The following is an 18428-nucleotide window of genomic DNA, read 5'->3' as shown; positions in this document are numbered from 1 at the left end:
TCAAAAATGCCTATAGGCACAGCAGCAGTCCTGTTTTGATGCTGTCGCAACGAGTTTGAATTTGGCCAATTAATTTAAAACCAAACTCAGCAATTCAAAACCAATTGAATTTAAATCTGATGGTGTTGACAACTTAAAACCAATCATATTATAAGAATTTGATTATATCATTAAGGGTATATAAGGCAAGGGCATTTGGAAAATCGGAGAGAGCCAACTGCCATCTGAACGAGAGAGTCATCCACCACCTGCCAGAGTTAGCACCATTCAGCTCTCAGAGAAAGCCCATCTAATTAATCAAAGGTACCAGAGTATTTTAGCTCAAAGTCCTCATTGAAGAAATTATAGGGGTAAAATGTTCCTGACAGCAGAATTAACGGAAGAAAGGTGTTTGTGAAGAGACCGGAAATGACAGAATATTCCAGAAGACAGTCTGTGCGAACATGGAGATTTTAAGTTATAATTTATTGCTTCTTATTAATTGGGTTTGTATTAGTGGGACTTGTCTTTATTTAAACAGTATTCCGGTAGAATTTAGACCAGTAGGGAGTAGTTAGTAGTCTATGGGAGAATTGTCGGTTTGTTAGTAATTTTGTTAATTTGTTCATTGTTGGGTTAAATTGTTTCTTGTTGCTTGTAAAGTGGAGATCAGGGATTTTCTTTCTTTTAACCATTCTTTGAATAGATTACCAGGGGAAAGACAAGCTTCTCTGGGGTGTTTCTGGGGTAATTATTGAAAGGGAACCCCTACTCCTGTCATAACAGATTGGGGCTTGTGTTTTAGTTTATTTATCAGAGGGGTTCGGCCATTCCCTGTCATAACAATAAGCAAAAGACCAAAGAGTCATAGAACTGATGCAAATGTGTTGAACAAATCTAAGATGGCTGTTAAAGCTTTAATCAGTTAGAAAAGATTAATATGGAAATCCCAGAATTTCTTTCAAGTCACTGCCCCGAGATAACTAAAGGTTTCGTAAGTTCCCTTAGTGTGAGAGAGAACAACTTCCTTTTGCCAGTTATTTCTTTGAAAAACAATGGTCTCTGTAATTTTACAGCTACCGAAATCTGTGGTAGAAACCACATGAAGTGAAGTTGTAACAAAGATTCATGATTATTGTGCAGATTTACAGAGGAAGTGGAACTGTAGGATTAGCCAAGAAACATGTTTATGCTTGTGGAACAAGCAATGCAGCCCTTGGTTAAATGTTCCCCATTCAGAGTTGAAGTGTTCAGTGAGATTCAGGGCACCACAGATTACAACAGTATTTCGGGTGGAATCTTCCTGCTCTTCACTTTAACGTTTGGGCTCTTCAGAGCCTTTTTTCCGTGAAATCACGCAGTAGGAGAAGTGCCAGTGTTCTCCATTGCCAGGACCTCCTGGCATCATGCCAATGGCTCCATATTTAATGTTCAGCAGCGCACCTCTTCAGATGTTGTAAGCCTGGAGCTAGTGTCACTCAACAATTATAATTGAAGACATGGCCCAGAAAGGGAAGATGCTCCATTGACACGGATCTGGAGGTGCTGGTGAATGGGATGGTGGAGAGGAAGCCAGTGATATTTTTCCTGTTGACTGTCAAAGGAGACTATGCCACTAGACTCAGCCAGTCTGGTCCTAGATAGAAGCTGGGTCTGTGCTATGCGCAAGAAGAAGGTCAATGACCTTCTGTGCTCTGCATCTTCTCTCGGCTCCCAAAACACTCACCGTTTACCCATCTGGTTCACAATGTCCTTTAGGGAAGGAAATTGCCATCCTTACCTGGCCTGGCCTACATGTGACTCCAGTCCCACAGCAATGTGGTTGACTCTTAACTGTCCTCTGGATAATTAGGGACTGGTAATAAATGCGAGCCTAGCCAGCGACACCCACATCCCATGAACGAATGTTAAAAAAAACCTGCCATAGACTATAACTCTGCTAGTGCACACTCATCTCACCAATGGTCATGAACTACAACTGTTATTACATCGTATCTACCCAATGACTCTCATCCATCTCATCCTTAAGAAACTAGTAGCCTTTCCTGCACTCCGCACTTCCTATTCACTCACTGGGAACACCTCTCCTCCTCCTGCATCAGCTTTTCCACCCATTTCCATCTAATCAATGTCTCATTGCAAGAACTATTGGCTCACTACCTGGGACAGATGTCTCCACAGCACACTGACTAAATTACCTATAATCCCTGGGCTGGTAGCTCTTTACCTGCAGGACTGACTGTGAGCCTAATCCATTTACTGCCAAGGCATGGAAGACCAACAGGCGCCTAACTGATTGTAGCCAATTCGCTGGACTGGAATTGGACAAAGAACTGGACTAACTGTGGTAGCACTCTTTGATTGACTAACTCTGCTCCTGCACTCCCCTAGTCCACACGTAGGAGTATTCTCCTAGAGTTTGAATCATAGCCATTTGGTTGAATTACATGCAGTCTCTTTGCCATGGAAGATGTTGGCGTATGCTGCAGGTGTGTGACTTTGACGAAGCATGGTGCCATTCAGCAACATGCCCATTTTCTTGACTATGCAGTGCCAAACTGCATGCATCTCTCCCTGTTTCAAAATGCAATGCAAGCCACAGAAACTGGCTGCATCCAAATAAGCACAGAGTGAGTGAATGCTAGAAAGCAAGTGCTAAGAACCATAAGATGCATCCTGTTGGATACATGAGATGCATGTCTATCCCAGTTCAAAGATGTGCAGCTTAGGTGGATTGGCCATGCTAAATTGTCCATAGTGTCCAGGGTTGTGCAGGCTAGGTGGATTAGCCATGGGGAATGCAGGGTTACAGGGATAGGCGACAGGGATGGGTTTGGCTGGGATGATCTTCAGAGGGTCAGTATGGACTCGATAGGCAGAATGACACGCTTCACACTGTAGGGATTCTATGATTTGGTGTGCAAAGCAAGCTGGCAGAAGTATGCAAGTTGCAGGTGTGACTAAGCTCCAAAGTCAAGGACTAAGGGCTAAAAGGTTGAGTTGGTCTGAGAACAGGCACGGCAATGTGGTGAGGCTGGTGGTTTGCCATTGCCAACTTGTGTGGATGAAGAGTTGAAGTGGATGGTGTCAGTGGAGCATGAAGATATATTGTGCTGAAAACACAGTTGGATGAACACTGGGACAACCAAGTGAGCAGCTCGGATTTACTAGTCCAGGATTTACGCTGTCCACATTTTCAGGGAAAAAGAGGAGATTTGGATGTGGCATTTAAATGAGGTGAGTTGGGCTAATAATGAGATGTGAATGCATGGAAATCAGTCGTTAGTGCTCAATAGCGAGATTCTGAAGTCACCATTTAAAGGGCAAATCAGGGATTCTTGATGTTGAGATTTTGATCTTTCCACATTTGCCACTTTTCCCAAGTTTCTCACAGTTGCCTGTGCCTCTCTGGGGAAGGGAATGTTTTATCCCTCCTTTCCCAGTGTCATCAAACTCCTTACCCAACTTTCAGTCCTGAATGTGCTAAAATTCCCTCCGACTAAACAATGGGCAAAAGTAAGTCATTGTTCGCCAGCTCCATCACAAACTGTTCCATTCTAGCCATCAGTACGACTCACTGCACGACTCACAGGCCATTCTCTTAGGCTGAGTGAGATTGGTCACAATCTTGGCATTCAATTCGACTCTGTGCTGTACTTCTGACTCTCCATGACAAAGACTACTTTTTATTCCAGCTTTGAAATATCCCTCAAATCTACCCACATCTCAGCCCATCTGTGGCTGAAATCCTTATCCATCCTTTTATCACCTCCAAACTTGACAATTCCAATGCTGTCCTGGCTGGACTTCCATCTTCCACCCTCTGTTAACTGCAATTTATTAAAGCTCTGCTGAATGTATGATAGTTTACAGTAAATCTGTTTATCCATCGTCCCCATGCTCGTCGACTGACATTGGCTCAAATTAGCTTGATTTTAAGATTCTCATCTTTATTTCCACACTGTTTCAAGATTTCACCCCATCCAATCTCTGCAGCCTCCTCAAGCTCTCTGTCTTCCAAGAACTCTGCAGTCTCCAACTCTCACTCTTGGGCTATCCCATTTCAATCCCCCCTCCCCCCAGCATTACAGCCATACCTTCTGCAAACTAGGCCCTAAACTCTGAAATTTCCCTATTAACCCACCCTACCTCGTTTAAGATGTTCCTCAAAGCTTAATTCTCCAATCACTTTTTGTCTTCCAGTCCAATGAATCCTTCATTAGCTCAGTGCTAAATTTTACCTGATTCTGTCCCTTGAAGTATCTTGCAAGGATTTATATTGTAATATCACCTTGAACAAAGGAAATAGTTGTTGTTGAAAGTATTCAGTTGTCCTTGTGGTGATCATTGGTTTGAATATACTCCCTGGGACAAGCCAAAAACTTTAATCAGTCATTCACCCAGTCTTGTGACCTTAGCTTTAACATAAACTCTCAGTTCCCTTTCTCGTCCTTCTGGTAAGATCCTGAGTTTGGGGAATGCTCACATACATTATGATGATGATGAAAGAAGTGGAGGAACATTTCTGACAACTTAAACAAAAAGACAAAACTCAGCCCGTCTTGGTCTGAGCAGAAGAGTAGAACAACTGACATTATTGAGCTATTCACAAAGCAGATGTCTTTCCACTGCAAGGCGAGAGACAGTAACAGGTTCTGTTCAAACAAACATTCACAAAGCTGAATTTATCAGCACTGACTGGTGAACAAAAACGATTGACAATTACCATTATATGACTTATGTGCAGTACTCATATTCTTATTATTTATGCGTGTGAATTTTCATTTTTTTTCTGTTATTGTTGGTAACATAAGAACCAGTGTGCACAATTGCCTTTATCCTCTTGATTATTGGTTATCAGCTAAAATGGTTTGTTACAAGTGAAAATCTCAGATTTCAATACCATGGAAGCAATCAGTAATATGGTATGGAAAGGGGAGCTGTCATGGTGGTCAGCTCAATAAATAACTAGCCCAGACTGTATGACTAAAAGCAGTAAATAATAATTCTAATGGTGTTCATTAGGGTAAGCACTGTCTTCTGAATGAAGGGCAGGGCTAGGTCAGCATTTTCATCATCACCCTGTGGATGACAAAGCACCCCTCACAAATGCTGGACAAAAACTTCAAAGTTACATTGAGATCTGCAACAATTCCAAACTTTTTTGTGAAAGAGAAAGAATACAGACGTTTGCATTAAATGGTGGCAGATATTTGCTACGTATTAAGTGCATCCTCCTCATTTACAAGTTAAGTGCATTCCAGTAAAATGTTTAAAATGATATCACTGTCATCACACCTTTTGATAAGTGAACAACTTTTAGTGCTCTGGGCCAGATTATTGGAAATAGACAGAATATTTACACCATTTGAGGAAGGAAATGACTGGGCAGTTTTGTGAGACAATTAGAATGGGTTTTACCATAGGGTGACTGTGGAAAGTAAAAATATTTACATGAAAGAATTGGAAATGTAATCTAAATGGGAAACAGGATTACAGCAGATCGTTCCATTGCAGGTTTGAACATCAGCACAGACATCATGAGCTAAATTTATGTCATTTTGTGCTGTAATTTTTATGGTTCTGTGTATTAAAAAACTGAACTTAGTTTAAGAAAAAATACATTTCAAACTAGTTTGTGGATTTACTTCTTTCATTCAATTAAATAGGTAAATATTCAGTGTTCTGAATTTAAGAACAATTTTGTCAGCATTCTAAGTGTCTGCAGAAAATATGTGGCTGCACTGTGGGTCTCAAAGGTCATTCAGAGCACAAGAGTAGTTTAAAAAAGGCATTATGAGTAAATTAAACACCAACAATATTATACTGCAGAGTATGAACTGACAGGAGTGCTCCATGTTCTTTTAAAATATGTTTTAAAACCTTCCCTCCTCCTTTCTTTTAAAAATGTGCAGTTATTATAAGATGAACAACTGGAGGGTGCAGATGTATCATTTTTTAATGATGCAAAATCCCATGCAAAATTGGTACGGAATTCCAATTGAAAGTGGGGATCATTGCTTTAATTACAAACACGTGAGGAAACAGCTAATGGAGAAAAGTGACAAGTGCAGGATGCATTTAACCTGACGCCATTCCTGGTACCATAGAGAAGACAATTCTCCAAGGTAAATGGGAGTCAAATATGACTCATTATTAACTGGTTAACCATTTTAACTGGTTTAATTTATACACCTGAGTTCTCTATGTAAAGCGATCATGCAAATCTGGGAGTTATTCCTCACTGGCGTAATACATTGCAAAACCAGCTACAGATAAACAATTATGAACTGTCCATGTACCTCTACTAGTTAAAACTCTAAGTCCCTTATAAAACTTGACACAGACAAATACAGACAGGCACAACACAACATACATGCTTGAGTAGAGAGATGACTGGGAACATGGTTCAATAGTCCCTGTTCACAGGGTTCACCGATATGATCCTGTTGGCTCATTAACTTCTGCTGCTTCTTGATTTTGCTTCTCCAGGAACATTCACTTGCTTGCAGGAAGCACAGGGATGGCTGGTTCACACTTACTGTAATGAGGTCAGCCAGGTGGACCTCATAGAATATGAGTTCCCTGATTCGATCGGATTAACAGCCCCAATCAGAGAGTCTTAGGAGACAGATAAGAGCAGGAGTGTCAGAGGTTCTGTTCACGCTGACAGCTGGCTCTGAGGGAGCTGGATCAGTGTCAAGGACTGCCAACATGTACATAAAGGGTGACTTGGTGATGGGAGTTATTTTAGTGGCGACGAGAGTGGGATTAATGATATAACCATGCAAAATTGCCTACTCACGAAGCCCAACCGGACTTCATACAGTAACAACAACGGGTTTAATCACTGGAAAATGCAGCAATTGGAGAATATTAGTTGCAAGGTATTCTGATGGAAGTGGTCACCCTCGCCAGTCTGACTAAGCTTGGAGAATACCACTTGAGTAAAAGCAATTCCATAGCCTCACTCAGGACATATCCTGAACAAAGGGACTCTGGGTTAGCCCACAGCAAAACCCCAAAACAAAACCAAGCCTAGGCCAAACAGTTAAAATTTTCTTCAGGATCTGGGCCGGCAAGCCATTGTAGCTGTTGGCAGTGTGTGGACTCGAGACAGTGAAAGAGTTCCACTTGACCTAAATGGAGTAAGACAACTCATAGGCCAGTATCCATGAGAGTACACACCCTGGAAAGTCCACCTACATCTGGTTTGGAACAGTTAAATTGCTTCACAACATCCAAATCAGAACCAATCAGAATAAATGTCTGTTTAAAACGATCACCCAGTTCTCATGGAGGTTAATACCGATGCCGCCGTTTCAGTGATCGCAGACCAGTCTTCAACAAAATTCATTCTGGACTCTAACCCTTAAGGTTGTGCAAGACCTCGACCAGGCTGAGAACCTATTCCAGAGAACTTTTAAGGATTAAGAGTACAGCTTTGGTTCTGGTCTCCTATGAAAAGTTACCACTGATTGCAATAAAAGGCTCAGGCCCAAGCTTGATGGGGCAAAATTGATTGAGAAAGGTACATTTAGATTGGCTCAACATTTTTCAATTAGAAAATGGCTGCCTGAGTAAAGTTCTAATTAAATAGCCAGAAGTTTTTTCGGGAAGGTCTAGGGGATATCAAAGCAGCCAAGGCCACCTTGCCTGTTGACCAGGAAGCAATTACACGATTCTGCAAGGCCTGCCCACTGCCACTTGCCTTACGGGCAAAAGTACAGACAGAAACCAGAGAGCGAAGGAATCATCAAACCAGTGCAGTTTGTAGAATGGGCAGCACCGGTTGGGCTGATTGTGAAGCTCGATGCATTGCTTTGCCTTTGTGTGGATTTTAAATAAATGGTAAACAGCTTTTCACAGCTGGATAAATACCCAGTCCCTCACATAGAGGACATATACGCAAAGCTGGCAGGGGGGCTGCCCTTCACAAAGCTGGACATGAACTATGCGTACTTGCAACTGCGGTTAGATGAGGGATATCTGCTACAATTAATACCTATAAGGGTATGTACCGATATATGAAACTGCCATTTGGGATGTTGTCAGCCTGTGCAATTTTTCAGCGGATGATGGAGAGCACTTTTCAAAGTCTACCCCAAATCATCATTGATCTGGATGATGCGTTAATAACAGGGAAGACCAATAAGGACCAATTACAGAACGTGGACATAGTGCTTAGATGTTTTCCTCCCAGGCAGGTTCAAGCCCCAGAAGAGAAAAATGTGTGTTCCTGGCACCCCAAGTGACTACTTGGGCTATAGGGTCAACAAGGCCAGGTTACACCCATTGGAAGATAAAGTGAGGGCAATCAAAGATGTCCTGGCTCCCATGTCTGTACTGGAGCCTAAGTCTTTTCCTGGGCTGGAGAAATATTATGGAAAGTTCATACATAACCTCACCTCCATCCTGGCACATTGCATCAACTCTTTGAAAAAGAAGCCAGTCTTTGAAATGATTTTGTAACCAAGCCATAGCTTTCAGGAACAGCTGTCATCCTCCAAGGTGTTTGCATACTATGATCCTAATTGAGATTTGGTATTGACGTATGATGCTTCCCCTTACAGCATCAGGGTAGTGTTAGCTGATAGGTGCCCAATGGAGAGAAATGCCCAATAGTGTATCTAGGACTTTGGCTAATGCAGAGCTTAAATACACCCAGATAGAGAGGAAGATTTAGCGGTCATAGTTGGAGCCAGGAAGTTGTACCAATACCTTTACGGACGAAATTTGTAATAATAAAGGATCACAGGCCCTTGCTAGGTCTATTTAAAGAGGACAAGGCAGTGCTGCCCATAGCTTCAGGCCAAATCCAGCAGTGGGCTCCAATACTAAGTGCATATAATTACAAGTTGCAACACCGCTCAGGAAGCCAAGTACAAATATGGATGGATTGAGTGGCCTCCTGCTGGCAGATACACCACCGGTGGTATCACCACTGGAAGTGTCTGTAATGGTTTTAAATTTTCTGAACACACTTCCAGTTACAGCTGACAATATCAGACTTGGACACAGAAAGATACAGTCCTGGCAAAACTGAAACAGCTGGTGGCAATGGGGGAAACCAAATGGCTGTCACAACCAGAACTGAAGTCTTTTTGGACCCAGAGGGACCAGATCACAGGAGAGGATGGCATATTATTATAGTGAGCAAGAGTGATTGTCCCGAGCAAATGTTACTACCAGACACTGGCTGAACTCCACCAGGGTCATCCAGGGTTTCCAACATGAAGATGTTATGTCTGCTGGCCAGGATTGGATGCAGACATAGCTACATTGGTGGGACAGTGCCCAGAATGTTGACAAGGATGAAAAAAATTACTGCCATCAGCCCTAAGATAACAAGGTGTAGAGCTGGATGAACACAGCAGGCCAAGCAGCATCAGAGATGCAGGAAAGCTGACATTTCGGGCCTTGACCTTTCTTCAGAAAAATGAAGAAGGGTCTAGGCCTGAAACGTCAGCTTTCCTGCACCTCTGATGCTGCTTGGCCTGCTGTGTTCATCCAGCTCTACACCTTGTTATCTCAGATTCTCCAGCATCTGCAGTTCCTACTATCACTACCATCAGCTCCCCCACATTTGTGGGAATGGCAGGGTAAACACTGAACTCTGCCACATGTCAACTGTGCAGATCCTTTCATGGGCTCAATGTTCTTATTCATCGTGGACTCCCCCCATTCAAAGTGGCTGGATGTGCATAGAGTACATTCGTCAAACTCAGGGACAACAATAGAAAAACTTCACGCATCTTTTACAATACATGGACTCCTGGAAGTGTTGGCCATCAATAACGGGCCATCGTTTACTAGCAGGGAATTTCAGTATTTCCTAAAGTTGAATGGTATTCAGCATTTAAGGACAGCTCCATACCATCCATTATCCAATGGTCTGGCAGAAAAAGCAGTTGAAACTTTGAAGACAGGCTTAAAGACTTCACTTGATACCAAACTGTCCCGGTTCCTATTTGATTATGGGACCATCCCTCATGCAGTGACAGGGTAACTATTGCAGAGTTGCTAATGGGGAGAAGACTTGCACTGGGTTAAATCTAATCTTCCCAAATGGGGGTGGGATGAAATGACATCAGGAATGCCAATACTGGACACAAGACTCTGCCAAACGAGAGAGACAATTTCCTTCAGGAGACGAAGTTTGGTGTGGGAACCATGAGAATGGCCCTGCGTGGGTAAGAGGCATGGTCGATGTGATGTCAGGTCCAGTGACGTATAAAGTTCAGGTAGGTGTGACGGTCCTGAACAAGTACGTAAACCATATGAAAGTTGCAAACTCACAAATGATGCGGGATCAAAATGTGCCTGGCTCGTTGACAGCCGTCTGGAACCCGTGGGCATTCCCTCTCCATCAAACATTGAAGATACCTCAGAATCTGAGATGGACATGGCAGATGTCACTGCCTCGACATCTTTGCCACCTGAAGAAAAGAGGGATTTTCTTCCCAGATGCTTTGGGTGCAAGAGGTGAGCTAATATGTATTATACGCCATCCGTATCAGAGGCAGAGTTGGAGGAACCTGACCCGGTGTTAAAACGGCCTACGTCGTCCATCTCAGAGGGGAAGGGATGTAGTGATTGAGATGAGGCCAACGAGGTGGACCTCGTAGAATATGAATTCTGTGTTTGGACCAACTTAACAGACCCAATCAGGGAGCACTGGCTGACAGATATAAACAGGAGTGTCAGACATCCTGTTCACTCTGAGAGCTGGATCAGTGTCAAGGACACTCTGCATGTAAACGAAGAGTAACTTGGTGATGGGATACTGGCCTCTACAGAGTTATATCAATTTCAAAGACTTATTGATAAATGTCACAGCTAACAACAACTGATGAAGGAAAATAATCTGACTTTCTTCAGGTGTTTTTTTACCACAGAGGAACAACAGCTCCTTCTTTTCAAGGGGTCTGATGGCTTCTGCGAAAACATTCACACCCATAAGTTTTTATAAGTATATAAGGTCACCACTCAGCCTCCGATGTTCCAGAGAAAATAGCCCCAGCCTATTCATCCTCTCCCTATAGCTCAAACCCTCCAACCCTGGCAATATCTTTTTAAATCTTTTCTGAACACTTTCAAATTAAACAACATCCTTCCTAGAGCAGGAAGACCAGAACTGAATGCAGTATACCAAAAGTGGCCTACCAATGTCCTGCACAGCTGCAACATGACTCCCCAACCTCTATACTCAATGCATTGACCAATATAGACAAGCATACCAAATGCCTTCTTCACTATCCTGTCTACCTGCGACTCTACTTTCAAGGAACTATGAACCTGCGCTCCAAAGTCTCTTGTTTCGGCAACACTCCCCAGGACCTTACCATTAAGTGTATAAGTCCTGCCCTGATGGACCTTTCCAAAATGCAGCACCTCATATTTATCTCAATTAAACTCCATCTGCTACTCCTCGGCCCATTGGCCCATCTGATCAAGATCCTGTTGTACTCTGAGGTAACCTTCTTCGCTGTCCACTACAACTCCAATTTTGCTGTCATCTGCAAATTTGCTAACCATACCTACTATATTCACATCCAAATCAGTTATGAAGATGTCGAAAACAATTCTTACAGCTTAGTTGCGAGATTACTTTATCTCACTGTTCCTGCAATACAGGACATTTTAGGTGCTTTTGATGCATATTAAAAGTTTGAATAGTGACTAAATTCAGCACTTGTCAGAAAGCTGATTCTGTGGTGTTAATGAGAAGATTTTTATTCCATTGGGTTTACAACAAGCAAACGTTTAAGTCCATTAGCTTTGTTTTCAGTTCAGAAGAATCTAGGGCTAAACAAGGTTTTAATTTAGAAACAAGTTTGCTTTTTCTTCTGAAAGAATTTTAAGGAACCATTAAAGGAGAAGGGTTGAGCTAGTGAAACATCCAAACCAGGAGAGTGTGTTTAAAAACCTGTAGTTTATTGGCAGAGAAAGTTTCGTTTCCCAGATTTGTGAAACGTTCATGTCAGCGGACTCGGATAAGATTCATCAAAGCATCTTCATAGTCCACAGCACAGAAACGGTCAGGAGTCAGTTAAACAGAAACCTAGGGTTGAGATAGAGGTGTAATTTCTCTGGAGTCATGTCTTTGTAAAAGGGAGAGAGGAATCGGGTTGAACTTTGTTCTAATGTATCTTTTAAGATTATTCTATCTTCTATATTTTGATAGCTTGGTAGATTTTTTCTACTTTTCTTTTGTGTAATTAACTTCTGTTCAGTTGTTAGGGAAAATCATCAGACTCATGAATATGTATCAATGACTAAACACCATATTAACTAACTTAGCAAAAAAGTGGGGAAAAATATGATTGATCAGGCTTGGATTTATTCTGGGATCTGACGTGTCCGGCAATACCATCAGCTGAGATCAAAATATCAGTTACTTCTAAATATAAAGGGTTTTTGAATGGCCTTCTTTATGGAATTGAGCATAGCTGGGAGAATGAATGAGCCCATGCAGAGCAGGACAAGCTGTGAGAAGTGGGAAGAGGACAACATGGAGATGGGTTGTCAGTAAAAGACCATGTCCTCTCGGCGTTCAAGGACAAATTCTCCGTCCTGAACTTTAGCGATAGCTAATACTCAAGGTATCCGCATTTCGCATTCATCTACCAATTGCTGAATGGCTGTAGATTCAACTCCAACTGAAACCTAAGTCCAAGTTAAAGACTGAATTGCCAGTGGCTGACACCATGACTATGAACTCAAAATGTGCCTATCTCCTTCTAAAAGGATACTGCCAGTGTTATTATTAACGTCTCACAGCTTGTTGTGCAGGGCTGGGTAAGGGAGGCCATGGACGGTCTCCGCGCAGAGCAAGACAATTTATTTTAATTCCCTCTTGTCATAAACAATCTTGTGGAGTAGCAGAAGAATGTGCAGGATTTTCCATGAGGCAGGGTGCCATTGACAGTACAAATTGCTTTGCATACAACGATTGTCAGCTATGTCATGTAGATAAACTGTTTAAGATGCAACATTCAGTTAAATGCCCAATATCCTGGCAACTGTTACAATGTCTTCATTCTGCAGAAAGTCACTGTGCCAATTGTATTTCAAGTACCACAACACAAAGTTTGATTAAAGAGTGATGAGGGCTACTGGCCTGGCTCAGGTGTGCAATCCACACAAATGTGCAGAATTTACTTATAACTGGAGACCTGCTGCCATAAAGACAGATAAAAGACCATCAGCATCTTTCATGCTTCTGTGCATGAACTGCTAGGGAGCATCTCTGCAATACGTGGTGAGCAAATGTCAAAATTTGTTGTGGATAATTGCATGCTATGCAACCTTATCTGCTCAGGAGCCATCAGCAACAAAGCAAGAAGTACAGAAGAAGGAGCAGGTGAAGCTGAAAGCAGTGGAGAACATCACCTGTACAATCAGTTATTGCCCAGATTTAACATAGATAACTAATTTAACACTGACACCAGTTATCTTAACACCAAATAACAAGGCTTCACCTTCCCTCTGTCACTGATCTTCACATTATCCTCTTGGCTTTGTAGTAGACATATCCATATGTAGAAGACAGGAGAAATAGGATGAGGCAAGAGACGATTTTAAGAGATTTACAACTGTTTTTATTGTTAAACTGTGATTCAGTACAAGTACCATTTTCTACCCTTCCCTTCTGGTTCCTTCATCTATCTGGAAGCCAAATCCCCTACTGGGAAGAACCCAGCTTTTCTTATAATATAAAGAATTTACAAATTCGCAGGCAAATTTACAAATCACCCAGTTAACAAGTTACAAACATTTCCCACCAGTTCTGCAGCTCTTACGGTGATAAAAAACCTAACTGATCTTCCATTCTACTTGTAGGCACAAACACTTTGTGATCATAGAGCCAGCTATTTTGCCCTATGTGTGAAAAGGGTCTCCATTGTGTATGCTATACTGTTGCCTTGTTCGGTTACACCTTCTTTTCTCACGTTGAAATCTCTCTTTGGACTCCAATCAGATGTCTGCAAGAAATCCTCTCTCACTGCATGTGACTTTTTCTTCCTTAAAGTTTCTCCCAAATCAGTTCTCAGTTTTCCATTCTTGTACTCCCTGCTGCCAATCCACAGCTCTCACTCCTTTATCCCTCATCTTGGACATTTCACAATTTTTATATTTGCCTGGAGATTTACCTATACGTCCCACTATGGTGCCCAACCTCTAGTCACCTGACTGTGCTGCCCAGTTCACTACCTGGGCACCTACTCTGGGTAAATGATGCCTGCATGAGGTTACTTTTATTTCCCCAGTCTTTTCATCGTGTGTGTGTGTGTGTGTGTGTGTGTGTGTGTGTGTCAGTATATTTTTTAAGTCCTGCCCTTAGACCCAAACTTGTAGAATTCATGGATATGCAAAGTACAAGCGACTCATCATCAACATCTTCTTTCATATTCTCAGAGTTCAGAAATTCATACCTTATCCCACATATTCATGTAGAATATGCTTTTATAGTCTGATCCCCATTTTGTATTATGAAAGTTCTCCAATAACATTTCCAGGCTCCCTGTGTCCTTCTCTCTACTAGTAAACTAGTCACAGGACCTGAAATCCCTCCCGACAGTCTGATATGATTTCTCAGTTCCTCTCTTAACCTTTTCTGATGTCTCAGCTTTGGTTTATGCTTTACAATCAGCGTGTAAAGTGGTTAGAGAGTGCAAAAAAAAAAACCCTGAGCTAATTGTTGTTTCTTCAAGGGGTTTTTGTGGAGTCCTGAAGGCAGTTTTGGACTTTGCTGGGAACAATTTGTCTATAAAGGCAAGCTCTATCTTTTTCTCCGACCATAGAACCACATCAAACCATTGCCAATCCCTTGAGGCAGTGCCTCAGCAATCCCAGCAGTTTAATGGACTAATAGGGTGACAGCAATTGATTGTTGCTCAACTGCCGCTTTGAAATGGTCAAATGAGTCACTCAGTTCAAGGGCAACTGGGGATGGACAGCAAATGCTGGTGATGATCACATTCCATAAAAGAATAAATAAATAAAAAGCCTCATGCACCCATAAACTAAACACACTGAAAAGCTACTTAATTGTCCTAAAGCAAATGTGTTTCCCATATATTGGAAGGGCCAATTATGCAATTTTATGTATTGATCTGCAGTTTGGGGCAGCACAATGGCTCAGTGGTTAGCACTGCTGCCTCACAGTGCCAGGGACCCAGGTTCAATTCCATCCTTGGCCGACTGTCGGTGAGGAGTTTGCACATTCTCCCTGTGTCTGCATGCATTTCCTCCAGGTCCTCCAGTTTCCTCCCACAGTCCAAAGATGTGCAGGCTAAGTGGGTTGGCCATGCTAAATTGCCCATAGTGTCCAGGGATGAGTAAATTAGGTGGATTAGCCATGGGCAATGCAGGGTTACAGGTAGGGATTGGGCGTGAGTGAGATGCTCTTGGAAGGGTCAATGGACTCAATTGGCTGAATGGTCTGCTTCCTCACTATAGGGTTTCTATGATAAGTTTAAGTAAGAGTCCCAGAAGTCAAAGTGCTTAGTTCACCAACTCTACGCAATTCTTTTTTCAAATCCAGCATCAACCTTTCTGTTTCCCTTTGACACATTCTCCACTTGATCCCAATCGGACTCATTTAAGCCCACAAGCTTCCCTCAAGCCCTATCTCCCCACTCTTATCTAGCCAGAGTTCTCAGTTACGCATTTCCTTTCAGACTTCCTTGACTTGCATCACCTTCCTGAACAGTGATTTTCCTACCTAATACTTACACCTAACATAGAGAACATCCTCCACCATTCAGTTGTGTCTCAGATGTCTAAAAAAGGCAAGAGCAAAAAGTTGAGATTAATTTCACAGAGATACATCCAAGTGCTTTTCATTTAACATGTAACTACAAAAATATTGCTAAAAACGTAGACTATTCTTTAATAAAGATGCAATATGTTTCATCTGTAAACATATGGTTCAGGTGAAAAAAAGCATGATAAAATCATTGATTCCTGGAATGCGGCATATTCTCTTAAGTACTGTGTATTGGTAATTAGATAAAAATGATATGATTGTCTACATTTCCTGTTTACCAAGCCATGCTTCCAGTATTCTACTTCCCATTTAACTTCCTGAGTGGATTTCAACTTTGTATGATAGTGTAAATTGTAGGGTAAGGGGTTAAAACTGACCGCTGTACTACAAAGACAGTATAAATCACAGGAAGTGATGCAATGTAGCATGAGCTTGTTACCTCCAGATATGGTGAAGCTACAGTAATCTGTTTCTTAAATAAAAGAAGTTAATATTTCCTTACCTCAGCAGTGTTTTTGGAGGTTTTAATCAGCACACGACCAAGAATATGACAGAACAGGCAAGAAAAGAAAACAGAAACCTGCTAATGGACACTTCCCCAATTCTTTCATTTCTACTGACTTCAATGTTCTCCCTAAGTTGACTTTTGTTATGGTGTTTAATTTGTTCAATTTCTAGAAATAGAAGAATTTATTATTCCCCAGGAGGTGGCATTGGGCTCTGAGGTTACAATGATCAGAGCTGAAGTTATGGTAAGGTATTGCATTCAAATAATGTGTCCTCCACATTTCGTTAATACAGATCACCGCACCCAATTTCCATCACAGATTTGTGACATTCTTGTTCAGAATAATAATTTTACTGCACTATTCTAGACATCTATATTTGGCTGTTTTATTGACTTTTTTTCCATATCAACAGCCAAATGATGTGATACCCTTCCCTAATCATCCCATCCATTACCCTACATGACCCCATCGAGTGGTTGAATATAGAATTCAAGTCCAGCTACAAAAGGTTGTTAAAATACCGCACAATTATAAAAGGACATTGGTTTCTGCCTTTGATAAATAGGGTAAAAATTGAACACTTTTAGCAGGACATTTCAGTTTCACTCTGAGTTCAAAAGCCTACTGGCATTCCCGAGTCAGACTGAAATGCATTATTATTGAGTGGAAATTGTTTTCTGAGGAGGTGTCGTGTAACTGAATGACTTCATGTTTGCTGTAGAATGATTGAAACACTCCACTTTCCTCTTGCTCATCTTAAACCTTTGGTAAAAGGGAGAAAGAGACTGCGAGAAACAGAGAACCTGAAACAGAGTGCGAGAAACAGAGGGGCTGAAACAGAGTGTGAGAAACAGAGTGGCTGTAACAGAGTTCATAATTCCTTGAAAGTGGAGTGGCAGGTGGATAGGATTGTGAAGAAAGTGTTTGGTATGCTTGATTTTATTGAAAAGTGCAGTGAGAATAGGAGTTAGGAGATCATGTTGTGGCTTGATAGGACTGGTTAGACTACTTTTGGAATATTGAGTGCAATTCTGGTCATCCTGCTATAGGGAGGATGTTGTGAAAGTTGAAAGGGTTCCGTAAAGATTTAAAAGGATGTTGCCAGGGTTGAAGATTTTGAGCTATAGGGAGAGACTGAATAGGCTGGGGCTATTTTCCTTGGAGAGTCGAAGATTGAAGGGTGGCCATATATAAGTTTATAAAGTCATGAGGGACATGGATAGGGTGAATAGTCAAGGTCTTTTCCCTAGGGTAGGGTAGGGGAGTCAAAAATTAGAGGGCATAGGTGTAAGGTGAGAGGGGAAAGATTTAAAAGGGACCTAAGGGGCAATGTTTTCACACAGAGGGTAGTGCGTGTATGGAATGAGCTGCCAGAGGAAGTGGTGGAGGCTGGTATGATTACATTTAGAAGGCATCTGGATGCATATATGAGTTCGAAGGGATTGAGGGATACAGGCCAAAGACTGGAAAATGGTTCTAGATTACCCTTTATGCAATATTATCCCAGCTGACTTTTAAAGTTCCCCTATATCATCCATCTGCAATGGATGCATTCCTGTAATTTCTCTGCAGATTCGTCCCTTTATCTTTCACTATTCCGGATCCCGGTAATGTGATCAGATCCTTTTCATAGAGTGATGGAGCTGTACAGCATGGAAGCTGACCCTCCAGTCCAACTCATCCATGCTGACCAGATAGAAACAGAGGGGCTGAAACAGAGAGCGAGAAACAGAGTGAGAAAAATAGAGGGGCTGAAAAAGAGAGCGAGAAACAGAGGGTGCGAGAAACAGAGTCCAAGAAACAGAGTGCGAGAAACAGAGTGTGAGAAACAGTGTGCGAGAAACAGAGTGCGGGAAACAGAGTGCAAAAAACAGAGTGTGGGAAACAGAGTGTGAGAAACAGAGTGTGAGAAACAGTGTGCGAGAAACAGAGTGTGAGAAACAGAGTGCGAGAAACAAAGTGTGAGAAATAGAGGGGTTGAAACAGAGTGCGAGAAACAGAGGGACTGAAACAGAGTGCGAGAAACAGAGGGGCTGAAAGAGAGTGCGAGAAACAGAGGGGATGATTTAGAGTGCGAGAAATAGAGTGCGGGAAACAGAGTGGGAGAAACAGAGGGGCTGAAACAGAGGGGTTGAAACAGAGTGCGAAAAACAGAGGGGCTGAAA

Source organism: Rhincodon typus, chromosome 18 (assembly GCF_021869965.1).
Source record: "Rhincodon typus isolate 14 chromosome 18, sRhiTyp1.1, whole genome shotgun sequence".
In the NCBI taxonomy this organism is placed as follows: domain Eukaryota; kingdom Metazoa; phylum Chordata; class Chondrichthyes; order Orectolobiformes; family Rhincodontidae; genus Rhincodon; species Rhincodon typus.
This window is presented reverse-complemented; position numbering follows the sequence as displayed.